This window comes from Xyrauchen texanus, chromosome 44 (genome assembly GCF_025860055.1).
Source record: "Xyrauchen texanus isolate HMW12.3.18 chromosome 44, RBS_HiC_50CHRs, whole genome shotgun sequence".
Taxonomy (NCBI): domain Eukaryota; kingdom Metazoa; phylum Chordata; class Actinopteri; order Cypriniformes; family Catostomidae; genus Xyrauchen; species Xyrauchen texanus.
This window is the reverse complement of record NC_068319.1, coordinates 29,656,364-29,672,134: the sequence shown is the minus strand read 5'-3', so window position 1 is coordinate 29,672,134 and position 15,771 is coordinate 29,656,364. Positions and strand designations below refer to the sequence as shown.

The 15,771-nt window shown below is 42.1% G+C and overlaps 1 protein-coding gene across 1 annotated transcript in view; it reads left to right on the top strand.

Moving 5' to 3' along the window:
• Positions 1–15,771, top strand: part of musk (muscle, skeletal, receptor tyrosine kinase) — a 65,631-nt gene that overhangs the window by 1,237 nt on the left and 48,623 nt on the right. The gene's annotated exons all lie outside the window — the stretch shown is intronic.

Sequence of the window (15,771 nt, the reverse complement as noted above, 5' to 3'; positions counted from 1 at the left end):
CATGACATCATCTTGGCGTATATCTTAAAACCCCCCATGAACATTTTAGTATGTGGCACATGGTTAGTGTTCAGCCTTCACTTGTCTGTCTAATGAGGAGATAATAAAAAAAAAAATCAAGCTTTGAAGCAATGTACATATTAAATGTACAATGTTGCCATGATTGAACAGTGTATTTTTTATGAAAAAACAACAACCTATACACAGTAAAATAACACCCCTAAGAGAAATACCCATAAGCCTTTGCACTTGAATAAGTATGTATGCTTTGGCAATGTATTGGAGCTACAAAAAAAAAACAAATATTATTATTATAAAAGTTTTTATTCAGACTTAATGGAAGTCTTAGTTTAATTAGTGTTGTTGTTTTGTTAACAATAGTTGTTTTTGTTTGAAGTCACAATCATGATGATTAGTGTTCTCTTGAGCTGGAAACTTAGACCTTCTTTGTTATTCTATTATGTTCTTCCAGCCAGTCAATTAGTGTTTAAGTAAAGCACAAGTTGTTACACTGCGTTACTTGGAAGACAAATCCTAAAATCAGACTGAATATCTAATCCTACCTTGCAAATGTCACTATATGTGTTAATAGTGAAGCATTACACAGAAAAAACATAAACGCAAAAACAGTAAAGAATATTTCAGCAAAATGATATCAGCAAGTTAAGCGTTTGATGTTTTTGAATTTACAGCATAACACATGTTGACAAGACACACACAGATATCAACTCTCGTCATACAAAACGCAACAATGGTGACAATTAACAAACATACTTTTATGTAAAAATGCAGTTATGCAACAATATAAACAACATAAAAAGAGCTACTTTTTTGCAATACATGCCAAAGAGTGAGCATTTTAAATTGCATGTTATAAATGCTTAATAAATACACTTATTCAGACTTATCTTATTGAAAACATAAATTCCCTAATTTATCATTTATGCTACAATGCAGAAAAAATGTATTAAGATATTGAGATTAAAAATAGTTATTTTAATTTCACTATACATAGAAAGGGTTACAAATGTCGAATAGGTGTTATTTATTATTTACAAGATATTTTGAAAAAGTGACTACAATAATTTACAGGGATGTGTCTTTTTTTTTTTTTACAATAAATGTTACAGAATAACAGAATAATGTATTTATTATATAAACTGTGTGGTCACATAAAACCCTGAACTATAAATCGTTACATGGCTCTCGGAGAACCTAAAAGAGTTATCAACCTCAACATCTTCTTACTGGAAATGTTTATGATGGTTTTGGGAGCTTGCACAAGCTATCATGAAGCTTCATATCGGGAAGATTCACTGTATGTCAGCGGTTTTCCAGAGAAACATTAATGTGTTTGCTAATCAACAGTTAAAATAAGTTATAAGGTCATTAGCATGGTATGTCAACAGAAGACATTCTAGAACCAATTCTTCTACTTAGAGCAAACCAAAATACACCTTGAAATTATTTACAGAATATGCATGTTCTAAAGTTAAAGTTGGAAATTATTGAATTAGATTGGTGGGATATTATATGGTGTGTATGGTAGAATAAAGCCTTGGAAGCATAAAAGACAAGGCTTGAATGTATAGTTTAAATGTGTTATGTAAGGTGTTGTTTGTGTATTTTCCAACGAGAAACATCTTATCCAGCATCTTATGTTTAGAGGATTTTGGTCCAGTAATTAATTCCTCTGGATTTTAGGAAATAATTGACTATCCAGCCTTTGATATCATTAATACAATCTGCTAACTTGTAGAATTGGGAAACTTCATCAGATCTGAAAGAAATATAATGAGTATGATCAACATAACAGTAAAAAGCTATTTCCATATCTGGATAATATCTCCAAAGGGAAGCATACTGTGTACAAGGAGAACAGCAGAGGACCTAATACACAGCCTTGTGGCACGCCATACTTAATTTGACAAAGGTATGTTTTCATTTAAACTGTTCTCGGGGGCTTTAAGACATTTGAAACATGACAGTATGATTTTTTGTAAAGTGGCTTTAAAATGATGTGTATTGGGAAAGTATTATACAAATAAAAATGACTTTACATTTATTTCATATAGCCAGATGTTAAAAAACTGAGCTGACAAATTAACAATCCTCCCATCAAGACGTAGATTTAGGTGATAGCTCGTACAATCACAATTCCCTTTTTACCATAAATTGCCATATAGAGCAAATTTAATTGGACTCACTAAACCCATGGCTCTCAACGGGTGGGTTGCAGACCCCAAAACAGGTCTGTTCTGACAGGGTTGCGGACAGCAGTGAATATCAATGCTGAAATCAAATTATATAATGCAACCATATAATCATGCATAGGCAACACAATTAATTGGCTGACCACCTTTTAACCTTCCTATTATGTTCGGTAATTTTTGACCAAAATGGCTTTTTCCGATATAATAAAAATAATAAAAATGGTTTCCTTTACCTGAGCATTACAAGACTTGGTGACTTTTCCTTTCCTAGCCATCTGAAAAAACACACACATACACACACACACACACACACACACACACACACACACACACACACACACAAAATGGACTTGATTTGATATGTCTAAGTTGTCGTAGCAAAAAAGCAGCACCTATAATGTTTGAAGTCAAAATTGACCAACCATAGGAAATGAATGGGAAACACTAAAAGACAGAGCCTGTATTCATAAAGAATTTTATCTTAACACCAGAAGTTCTCCAAAGAGTTCCTACTTAGGAGTTTTTGCTTAAAACCTATTCACAAAACTGCTAAGAGCAAGTTTTACTAAAGAAATCTTAAGATAAGAGTAAGGCAGAGTTGACCTCGTTGCTATGGGTGACGTTTTATGAGCGCAATCTTTTAAGTCACCCACAGTGATTGTAGACAGGGAACCGCTATTTGCAATTTGTATATAATGTAGACTATATATATTGACATATAACAATATATACATACATTATATAATGTATGTTTATATATATATATATATATATATATATATATACACATACAGCATCAGGGCTCTACAATAAGGACTGCCAGTTTTAAAGAAATTCGGACCAGTTGCTAGAACTTTCACTCGCCCAATCAGTCCTCACGGGTGCTGCATTTCTAACGTTAGTGCAAACAGACAACAAGTGAAAGAGCACAAAAATTACAAGGAGTGAACAAAGCCTTCTAACCGAGCACTCAGAGATGAGCATGCATACTCATAAATGGACAGAGCGCTAGTATTGTTCCCCACAGTAAAAAAAAAAGTGCATTTCTCTCATTATTTCGCCTTTAGGGATAAACCCCAGTTATGCACATGGCTGGAATTCGTAGCTGCTCAGTATCCAAAATGGAAGTAAATATTTAATTAGGCAATGTTTCAAAACGTATACATTAATTCGACAAGCTAATGACGTTTGATATGAAAAGAAGCTAAATCACCATGGCTATTATTATTTTCAGAGGTGTTCATTTAAAACAGTCCAGCCTATTTCATATCATCCTTGTTACATTTCTCATTTCTGGACTGTGCAGGTATAATCTTTCTGTTCTTTGTGCATCAGTCAGTGTTGGTCTTGTTTGTGTTGTTTCACTTCATGTTTATATCCACATTCTTAATTCACAGATTAGGCTACATACTGTATATTACATGTACAACTGATTCAGTAGCATGATCTCCTCTCTCAAAATATATAAATAAAACCATGCAAAATGTTATACCATTTTAGTCATGTCCCAGTGCATGCTGGGAAAAAGGTAAATGGGACTATACCACTGAAAGTTGCCAAGCAAAATAAAAAAACAAATAAAAAATACAATATTCAAGTACATCGTTCAATGTTTTTCAGCATTATTTACCTACTATATCAACAACACCGGATAGCCCCGTGATGGCACATCCATAGGAAAAAACATGCTATGGACTGTTGGATGATATACAGTCTGGAGAGGGCATATATATAGTTTGATTGATGATTCTGCTGATGGATGACAGAAATTCACAATCCATCTGAGCTACAGTTTTATTTTGATGTGGCCATGGAGTGCAGAACTGTCAAAACCTTTATCTCCGGTGTTATTTGGGTTGTTTTAGTTTGTGAGAGAGGTAACTGCATCACTAACTAAGTTTACCATAAAAACCCCCTCGTGATTCAGGCGATACTGTTTTAAAGGTCAGTATCATAATAATATTAGATTACATTGTTTTTAACGTGGATTGACGACAGTAGACATGCTTTGGATCGTTTGTGAGTCAGGAGAACTTCTAAGCTGTCTTGGGTTTAGGAGCTACTTTTAGCATTAAAATGCTTCATAAATTACTCTTAGATTAAAATTTTAGAGTCCTAAAATTAGGAGAGACATGCCCCTAATTTTTAAGAGTAGCTCCTAAATTTGCATGTTAGGAAATTTAGGAGTTTTTTTATTTGTTTAATACAAAATATAAATGCGCCACATGCGGAACACACACATGCACACACAAACTCACGAACACACGCACGCACGCACTCAAACACATGCACACACACGCACACACACGCACACACACGCACACACACACACGTGTTGTGTTTCCATGTTTTATGGGGACTTTCCATAGACATAATGGTTTTTATACTGTACAAACTTTATATTCTATCCCTTAAACCTAACCCTACCCCTAAACCTAAACCTCACAGAAAACTTTCTGCATTTTTACATTTTCAAAAAACATAATTTAGTATGATGTTTTCCTCATGGGGACCGACAAAATGTCCCCACAAGGTCAAACATTTCGGGTTTTACTATCCTTATGGGGACATTTGTTCCCCACAAAGTGATAAATACACGCTCACACACACACACACACACACACACACACACACACACACACACACACACACACACACACACACACACACACACACACACACACACACACACAGGTTTGACTGTAAGTATAATGTGACACTTAAAATGCAAATCTTTGACAAATAATAGTTTGATAATGTCTAAATATATATCCAAATGGATAACTTAAAATTTAGAATTACCACATTGTAAGTGGCTGCATAGAACACTGCCGATGACTTGATTTTCAAGTCATGTTATTTTTCTTTTTTCACCAGATGGCAACAGTCTGCACCCAATATGTGACACATTCTCATATTTTCTTATAGTTAAAAATTTTAGAAGTGTTGGTTATCAATATAGTGAAGTTACAAAAATTTGCTTATTTGCAAATGAATGGTAAAATTGAGAAATGTATATGTAAATAAGATGTAAAAAAACACTTGTACTGTTTTAATGACAGCGAACATTAAAGTGATCCACCCTTCTTTTACAGGGTAGGAGGGTTAAAAGGGATGAGAAAACGCTTGTTAAATGTTGTTGGCATCAAAGGCTGTGCATACAATCAAACTCTACAGTTTTTTGGACAAATTCATGTCACTTGGTAAAGCATGGTCCAGTTAGATAAGAGCTTGGACAGGTTAGGTGAAATGTTCTCATCTTCAAAAACCTATGCAAGACAATAGACACTACAACCCAATCTTCATTAAATACAGGTTACTACTTGTACAAATGTTGGGTCACCACTTGTCCAATGAGAAATCTGGGTCCTAAGGCAAAACCAGTATTCACTTCCTGAACAGGTAACGACAAAATGTTATGCAATCAAGAAGTCAGGAATAAATTTGATATTGACGTACATACTGCCGCAAATCAAATTAATAACATCAATAGACATGCTATCCATGACCTGGCTATCAATAATCTAAGGAATAAAAATGTATTTTCCTTCTCACCGTAAGCACACATTTCTGGCTTCTTGGTACCACATCAAATGTCATTCAAACTGCAAAACCAAAAGACTAAAGAACATAGCTCAAGGAGCCTTTAGGACTCAAGCAGTCAAACAATGCCACAAATAAAGTAACCCCTAAATTATTTGGACACTTACAACTTAAAAATGCATGAATGCCACTGAGCTTTTCTCTTACATATTCAAAATATTGTTCAATATGTAACTGCACAATTGAATGTAAAATAAGTTATTAATTTACTGCAAAGGTGGTAAAGAGAGTAAGGATGTTGCATAAAGCCTTGAGCAAGATCTTAACATGAGCTGTTTGGTAACAGGTCAGGGATGATGGTGTCCTTGGAAGCTCTGGCAAAGAACAGGTGATATATCCGCTGATTCACACATCAGAATCTGCCAGGTTATGTTGCAGCGGAGTTCTAATGTATCCCCGTGAGAAAATGCAACAGACAGCAAATGATGTTTGCGGTGTCATAGAGTGTAGATAAATAAGACACCTGCTTCAATGTTTAGGAGAGTGACTATGGCTCTTCTCCAAAACCTGGTGAGCTGCTGGCTGCATATTACCTACACAGGAAGCTGCCTTTTAAGGCAACAGTCCAACTAAAATGAAACCTCCCAAGTACTGAATTCATTTTTACACATCTTTTTGTTTTAATCAATTTAAGTTCAGCAGTGCATTCACTTCACTGATTGTGCAGACGTAAATTGTAATATGATATACCTGTATATGTTGTTGAAATAGCTTATTAATCTTCAATAAGTATTTATTATTAAATAGGAAGTGCAATTAGTGTGGATAGGATAAGTGCTCGCAGAATAGATGTGTTCCCTTTACAAAAAGCTTCACTTTGATGCTGCGCTTTTGCTAAGCGCTACGGGGAACAATCTTGCATTGTGAGCAGCTGTGAATATGTGTGAAACACGTCAATGAACATTGACCTGAATTTATAGCCTCGGCTGGTGAAGATCATTAGATGCACCTGTGGCCAGGCTATAAAATAGAGGCGTCACCAGCGTGTCGACAGATATTTTTCATTCAGAGCATACTATGCTGTGTGTCTCACAACCTGCTCAGAAAACTTTCTTCCCTCTTTGTTAGGAGTTAGAAATTGTTAGGCAGTGCTCAGAACTTTCTTACTTTTTCTCTCTGCTCTGAAAGAGATTGTATATATATATATATATATATATATATATATATATATATATATATATATATATAAAAAGAAAAAAAAAGAGAGAGAATGACGGAGAAACGGAGCAAACGATGCGTGTTTCCTTGTCAACGCCTCATGACGGACAAGGACACGCATGAGTTTTGCTTTGTTTGTTTGGGGAAGAGCACGTGGCTCTCGCGTTGGGGCAGGGCGGTGCGGCGCATTGTGACCTTCTTTCGGTCGGGATGCTTCGGCCGCCTCGCTTACTTCCGAGAGCCAGCACCGCGACTTCATTCGTGGGGTCTCGTGATGGATCTGGCTGAGGAGCGAGACGGGTGCGTCCCTTTCGCTCGCTCTCTCCCCAGATCCGGCTGGTCCTTCTCGTGTTCTTGAAGCGCGCTCCGGCGCCTCTTCAGTTCAGGAGGGGGACCTCGATTCCCTTGGGTCTATAGTTTTCGAGTTACCCACATCAGAGCACTCAAAACATGATGCAAAATCCTCTGAGTTACTCGATGTGGTTACTCGTGCTGTGGCCAGACTTCAGTTAGACTGGCCACGTGACCAAGAAACCCCCAACCGCTCCAAATTAGAAGATAGATTTCTGTCTGATGGCGAAGGGAAGGGAACACCTCATCAGTCCCTTCCCTTCTTTGATGACCTCCACGATGAGCTTGCTCGTTCGCGGAGGAACCCTTATACCACGCGCGTTCACGTGCCCTCGACGTCGTTATATTCGACTATCGTGGGTGCTGAGGCGCGAGGGTATTCAAGGATGCCGCTGGTCGAAGAGACACTTGCGGGTTATCTCTCGCCGTGTTCGGCATCGTCCTTGAAAAAACCTGCTCTCCCCTCTAAGCCATGCAGGACTACCTCCATGCTAGTGGGGAGGGCTTATCAAGCGGCAGGTCAGGCTGGTGCTGCGCTGCACACCATGGCTGTGTTACAGGCGTACCAGGCTGACCTGCTAAAGGATCTGAGTGAGGGTAAAACTCTCGACGAAGAGGCCTTTTCAGAGCTTCGTCAAGCTACGGATTTGTCTCTCCGCGCGACCAAGCAGTCAGCCCGTGCCATTGGCCGGTCTATGTCCGCTTTAGTCAGTACGGAGAGGCATTTATGGCTTAACCGGTCAGGCATCTGAGATAAGGACAGAGTTTTCTTAATCGATGCCCCGGTTTCGCCTTCTGGTCTCTTCGGAGATGCCATGAATACGGCGAAAAGCCATGAGGAAGCCTTTGGGCAGTTTCTTCCTCGCCGCACTCAGGGGGCGGGGCCGTCGGCCACCCAATCTAGCCCTGCTTCTGCTAGGAGAGAGGCTCAAAAACAGAGCGTGGCGAGTCGTGCTCCCCCTCGTAGGGACTGGGGACAGGCTTGTCGCCCTCAGCAGCCGCCCAAGAAAGACCTCAGGGCTGTGATTTCTAAAAGAAAGAAGCCCTGACGTTCTTGTACCCAACTTTGTGAGGGTAGTTCCCTTCGGGACGGGGCGCGTGTATCATCCACTTTGGCCCTCCCGATACCCTCACGGAAACCTCTTCACTCCCCCGCCTTTGGTGTTTTGGGTGATAGAGGCTTCCAACAAAGAGTTGGGTGTACCGTTGCTTCCTGCCTTAGTCCAGGACACGGAACACTCAACACCCCCTCAACAGGAAGTGTTGAAATTAGTACCCATCTCAGAGAACCTGGCAGCGTGGAAACTTCTGCCAGGTATTTCTATGTGAGTTCTGAAGACAGTAGAAAGAGGCTACAGAATTCAATTTGCTCGCCGCCCTCCGCGTTTCAACGGCGTGGTTCCCACTACCGTAAGACCGGAGCAGGCATGTCTACTGTGGAGAGAACTGCAAAATCTCTTGGCAAAAGGGGCCATAGAACATGTTCCCCTTCCAGAGAAAGAGTCAGGCTATTACAGCAGATACTTCCTGGTTCCCAAGGAGGGTGGGGGGTTGCGTCCGATTCTAGATCTTCGAGGCTTGAACCGCTCGGTCAGGGTGTTAAAGTTCAAGATGCTAACTGTCAAGTCGGTCGTGTCTCAGATCCAACGTCACGATTGGCTGGTCACGATCGATCTCATGGACGCATATTTCCATATTGGAATTCTGCCACAGCACAGGAAGTTCCTGAGGTTCGCTTCGGGGCTAAGACTTCCAGTATCGGGTTCTTCCATTCGGCCTAGCCCTATCACCCTCAAGACATTCACGTAAATGCATGGATGCAGCACTGGCTCCTTTGCGACTCCAGGGCATCCGCGATTCTGAATTATTTAGACGACTGGCTGATACTAGCACAATCTCAAGAACTGGCAGTTCAGCACAGGGATATCGTCTTGGCTCATCTAGGTTCTCTGGGTCTGAGACTCAACGTCCAGAAGAGCGTTCTTTCTCCAACCCAAGAAATTACCTATCTAGGGATTATATGGAACTCGATCACGATGCGGGCACAGTTGTCTCCCGCTCGTGTCAGCTCCATCCAGAACTCCCTGAGCAATCTCAGGCTAGGTCAAAGTTGCACTGTTCATCAGTATCAACGGATACTAGGTCTCATGGCGCCTAGCGCCCACGGTGATTCCTTTGGGCCTTCTCCATATGAGACCGTTTCAGCTGTGGCTAAAAGCCAGGGATTTCATCCAAGGGCCAGTCCCCTAAGGCAAATAAGGGTTACGCGCACGAGCCGTTCCCTTTCTATGTGGCTCAGACCCCGGTTCCTTACCTTGGGTCCCACTCTCGGTGCATCATGTCGTCGCAGGATGCTAACGACAGACGCCTCCCTGACGGGTTGGGGTGCGATCTTAAGTTGTCATCCAGCCCAAGGTGAATGGGAGGGTCATCAGCTCGATTGGCACATCAACTGCCTCGAGCTGATGGCAGTATTTCTGGCCCTGAAATACTTCCTCCGACATCTGAGAGGCTGCCATGTCCTTGTGCGGGTGGACAACACAGCAGCAGTCTCCTACATAAACCATCAAGGAGGTCTACGCTCTCGCCACCTGAATTTGCTGGCACGTCGGATTCTCCTTTGGGCCCAGGGCAAGCTCCTGTCACTCAGGGCAATTTACATCCCTGGACGCCTAAATGTGGGAGCAGATTTGCTGTCCAGACAAAACATACCGAGGGGTGAGTGGAAACTCCACCCCGAGGTAGTACAACAAATTTGGGAGAAATTTTACAGAGCAGAAGTGGACCTCTTTGCCTCTCAAGAGACTGCGCAATGTCCCCTCTACTTCTCTCTGAGTCACCCAGCCCCCCTGGGTCTGTACGCGATGGCGCATACATGGCCCAGAATGTGTCTGTATGCTTTTCCCCCGGTTTCTCTGCTCCCGGGAGTCTTAGCCAGAGTTCGCCAGCAAGGGTCTTGCCTCTTACTGATAGTGCCTCACTGCCGAACAGGATTTGGTTCTCAGAAATTATATCTCTCCTCGGCGGCTCGCCTTGGGCGATTCCGGACAGGAGGGACCTTCTGTCTCAGGCACAGGGGACGATATTTCATCCCCGGCCCGAATTGTGGAAACTTCATGTTTGGCCCCTGAAGGGTACCAACTGAGGAACACAGGGCTGTCGCCTGAAGTTATCGAGACCATTCTTAGTGCTAGGGCTCCCTCCACCAGAAGAATCTACACCAATAAATGGGGTGTCTTCGAAAAGTGGTGCAGTTTACATGGTGCAGATCCAGTTAACTGCCAAATTGTTTCAGTTCTGGACTTTCTGCAGGAAAAACTGTCAGCAGGCATATGCCCCGCTACTCTCAGGGTTTATGTGGCTGCCATTTCGGCTTGCCACGCCTTGATGGACGGGGCGCCTTTGGGGAGGCACCCTCTACTCGCTCGCTTCATTCGTGGAGCCAGGTGACTGAGGCCTCCTGTTAGGACCAGAACTCCCTCATGGGACTTAGTAATAGTCCTGGAGGGTCTGGCCGAAACCCCCTTTGAACCTCTAGAGTCAGCGTGTGATAGACTTCTGACTCTCAAGCTGGTTTTTCTTGTGGCGATTACCTCTCTTAAGAGAATCGGGGATCTACAGGCTCTGTCTGTTTTGCCGGCCTGTTTAGAGTTTGCCCCAGGTATGGCCAAAGCTATCCTGCATCCTCATCCTGACTACCTTCCTAAGGTGCCTTTTTCGACCCTTTTCACCCTGTCACTCTGGAAGCCTTCTGCTCCCCGCCGTTTTTAATGCCGGAGCAGGAAAGTCTTCACGGACTCTGCCCAGTCCGTGCCCTTCAAACATACACATTCATCAGATTTTATAGTTTGGATGTTCATGCTACTCCGGGCTCTTACGCCCTTGAGTCGACATCCCAAGCTCATGCCTGAACGGGTTTGTGACGTGGCAGGCTGGTCCTCTCCGTGCACATTCTTCAGTTTTTTATGGCAGGCTCGTGCCTGAAGACGTTCGTGATGCGGCAGGCTTGTCCTTTCCGCACACGTTCATCAATCTTCATGGGTTAGATGTTTCTGCTACTCCGGGCTCTTACGTCCTTGAGTCGACATCCCAAACTCATGCCTGAACAAGTTTGTGACGCAGCAGGCTGGTCCCCTCCGCGCACATTCTTCAGTTTTTTTATGACAGGCTCATGCCTGAACACGTTCGTGATGCGGCAGGCTGATCCTTTCCGCACACGTTTATCGAACTCTATGGGCTAGATGTTTTTGCTACTCTGGGCTCTTATGCCCTTGAGTCGACATCTCAGCTCATGCCTGAACAAGTTTGTGATGCTGCAGGCTGGTCCTGTCCGCTCACATTCATACGTTTTTATGACAAGTTTTGTGTTGCAATAGGGTTCTCTTCGCACACATTCATCGAACTTTATGGGTTAGATGCTTTGCTACTCCGGGCTCTTATGCCCTTGAGTCGACATCTCAGCTCATGCCTGAACAAGTTTGTGATGCGGCAGGCTGGTCCTCTCCGCACATATTCATCAAAATTTAATGGTTTAGATGTTTATGCTACTCCGGGCTCTTATGCCCTTGAGTCGACATCAAGATCATGTCTGAGACCTCTCGCGCTTTGTGAGCACACTTCACAACCGTAGGTGTCCGGACAGCCCCAGTGCGGCGGCGTGGGTATTGCGTTCCCCGTAGCGCTTAGCAAAAGCGCAGCATCAAAGTGAAGCTTTTTGTAAAGGGAACGTCTCAGGTTACATGTGTAACCCTTGTTCCCTGAAAAAAGCGGAACGAGATGCTGCGCTTTTTTGCCGCACTGGGACGTCCCAGGACTGCTCTTCAGAAAAAGGTATCTGTCGACACGCTGGTGATGCCTCTATTTTATAGCCTGGCCACAGGTGCATCTAATGATCTTCACCAGCCGAGGCTATAAATTCAGGTCAATGTTCATTGACGTGTTTCACACAAATTCACAGCTGCTCACAATGCAAGATTGTTCCCCGTAGCGCTTAGCAAAAGCGCAGCATCTCGTTCCGCTTTTTTCAGGGAACAAGGGTTACACATGTAACCTGAGACGTTCCCTTTACAAAAAGCTTCACTTTGATGCTGCGCTTTTGCTAAGACGTTTTCAGCTGGTTCTTTTTTTTTTCAAAAAAGAAAAGATAAGATGAACGCATCTTGTCACGTGGCTTGTTGAGCGCATGGCCACGGAGACCTAGCGCCTGTGGAGACTCAGCTATTCTCCACGGCATCCACACACAACTCACCACGCGCCACACCAAGAGTGAGAACCACGTTATAGCGACCACGAGGAGGTTAACCCAACGTGACACACTCACCCTAGCAACCGGGCCAATTGGTTGCTTAGGAAGTCTGACTGTAGTCCCTCAGCACACTCTGGATTCAAACTTGCAACTCCAGGTGTGGTGGTCAGTGTCTTTACTTGCTGAGATACCCAGGCCTCCCTTTCAAACGTTCTTGAATGTTGAAAGGTTTTCACTAGTACAGCGCTTCAGTTCACCAGTGTTTAGCTCTTTTAGCTCATGCAGCTCAAGCAGAGAAATCCACAAAATACTATGAATGAATCATGTGAATAAACAAGATTTTATTTAATTAGGTTTTTCTCCTTCTAAAACACTGTTAGTGCATTGGTACTACAGTATCTTGCAGTGTTATATTCAAGTATTTCTTGTCATATTTTCATCAACAGTAGCATAAGTTTGATTTCAAAGAGTTTAATTATTGTCATGAGGCATATTTTTCATGTCTTTTTCATTATTATTAATGAAAAAAAAAACACTTTTTCATTAAACATTTTAGTCAAGTTAATGCTGCCGTTGTTGCTAAGCTAAGCTAAGCTAACAACACAATATTGTGTCACAAATAAAAACACAAATGGTAAATGGTCTGCACTTATATAGCTCCTTTTTAAGACTTAATGGTATTCAAAGCGCTTTACACTGCATCTCATTCACCCATTCACACACACATTCATACACCAATGGCGGCAGAGCTGCTATGTAAGGTGCTAGCCTGCCATTGGGAGCAACTTGGGGTTCAGTGTCTTGCCCAAGGACACTTCGGCATGTGGAGTCGTGTTGGCCGGGATTCGAACCACCAAACCTGCGATTAGTGGCCGACCCGCTCTAATACTTTTTAAATCTCTTGCTTCAGCCACCATCTTGGATTTGAAATATGTAATTTGACCTTAAACTTGACCAACTGTTTTGGAGATTTCAGTCTTTCCCTATTCAAGTACTTTTATGCTGCTTGAATACAAAGAAAATTGCTCCCAGGAGTGGTCCCAAGATGGCCACCGAGTGGACTTCCTTTGCCTTTAAAAGGAATTTGCTTCATCACAAGGTGTAAATACACCTTGAACATATACAGCCTTTGAATATGTCCAAAATAATTTCTTTTAAAAGGCTACCTTTTCAAAAAGCATTTACTTCAGAAGCACTCCTATGTGGCCTTAAAATGATGTTTTAGTAGGCAGCTCAAAGGATTTCGGAATAGAGTTTATGACTGATCAGCCATACATGCAGTTTAAGCACTTTAAAAAGACAGGAAGTTTAATTATTTAACATGTTTAATTAAAATCCACACTGCTCAGCAATGGAAACCTCTTATTGCATTTCAGGATACAAAGTTTTTGCATTTGTAATAGAGCCAGAATGGAAAACTAACAAAAGGTTCTCATGTCGTGATGTCTGTATGAGGGCTTAATTGCTCCATTGTTTTGGAGTTTTCCTCTGAATGGTTCAAGGTCACTGGCAAAGGACACATTACATCCCTGAAAACAATGCTTGGATGAGCACAACAATAGAAACGTCCAATTATTGACTTAGTCAATAGTCTTGCTTAATAACACACTGAAACTGAAAATAGCACAAGCGTCACATGCTTGTGTGTGACATAGGACCTACAGTAATTACATTAGGGAGCAAAGTATAGTGGATCCATTTTTGCTCCTATTTAATTGCAACGTGAAAGGAGCTTATGATCTTGAAAGGGGAGATTTGCAAAGTTATACAGTATTTTCTTGGAAATTCTGCAGAGCAAAGCTAGTATTATTTTTCTTGCCTAATTTCCATTTGAACAGTCTAATCTTTGAAGAAACAAACCCTTACAAAAATACAAGTGTGATTTCAACAGAAATGAAAAGAGGAGGACTTCCTGGAGTGGATGTATCTGGACATGACAGTGCCAGACTAAACAATAAAACTCCAGTTAAAACATTTATTACACTGAAGACATTCCTGCTTCAGGGGAAGTACAACAACCTGACTTTAAATGTTATGTTGCGCAATTAATGCTGTTTTAATATCTCTGACCACAAACATTATGCAACTTTAAGTGCAAACATTTCAGGGCTACTAATGGCCTTTTCCAGAGGTCATTCCAGAGGTCATCCAACTAGATCCTTCTGTCCAGCCTCTCTGACCTGGGCATCACAGGAACTGCGGTTGGATGGTTGAAGTCATACCTCACAGGAAGATCCTTCAAGGTCTTCTGGAGAGGTGTCCAAGCCATACCAGCTTAACACTGGTGTTCCTCAGGGAACAGTGCATGATCCCCTCCTCTTCTCGATCTACACTACATCCCTCGGATCGATCATTAAGGAACATGGCTATTCCTACCACTGTTACACTGATGATATGTAAGCAGCTTCACCTGTCATTCCATCCTAATGACCCCAACGTCTTAGCTCGTTTCTCTGCCTGCATGGATGAGGGAAAGCCACCTTCAGATTAACCTTTTCAAGACAGAACTCCTATTGATCCCAGCCAACCCGTCTGTTGACCACAATCTCATTATTAAACTTATTTCAATTACACTAAAGCCAACCAGGACAGCCAGGAACCTGGGAGTGGTGGTTGATGAACAGCTTAACTTCACATGCCACATATTAACAGCCCGTTCTGGCAGGTTTGCGCTTTATAACATCAGGAAAATCAGACCTTTTCTGTCTGAATATGCTGCACAGTTCCTGGTTATTTCAGGACTGGACTACTGTACTGGCCGGCCTCACAGCTAGCCTGATAAAGTTCCTACAGATGTTCCAGAATGCAGCAGTGTGTCTTGTCTTCAATCACCAAAGAGAGCTCACATCACCCTTCTCATTATTGCACTCCACTGGCTACCTGTAAATTCCCACATCAAATTAAAGGCTTTGACTCTGGCCTTCAGGACAGCCAATGGAACTGCACCCTCTTACTTCAATTCATGCCTCCAGTCTATGTCCCCACTCACTCTCTGTGGTCAATGAACGAGTGGTGCCTGGTGGTCCCATCGCAAAGAGGCACAAAGTCCATTTCACTTATTCACTTCCTCTGTTCCTCTATGGTGGAATGAGCTTCCAACTTCCAACACATCTATTCTGTGAGCACTTTACCAATTCAGACTAATACTATTCTGCACTTACTATTTAATAATAATAATAAAGATCAGAAAAAACTATTATT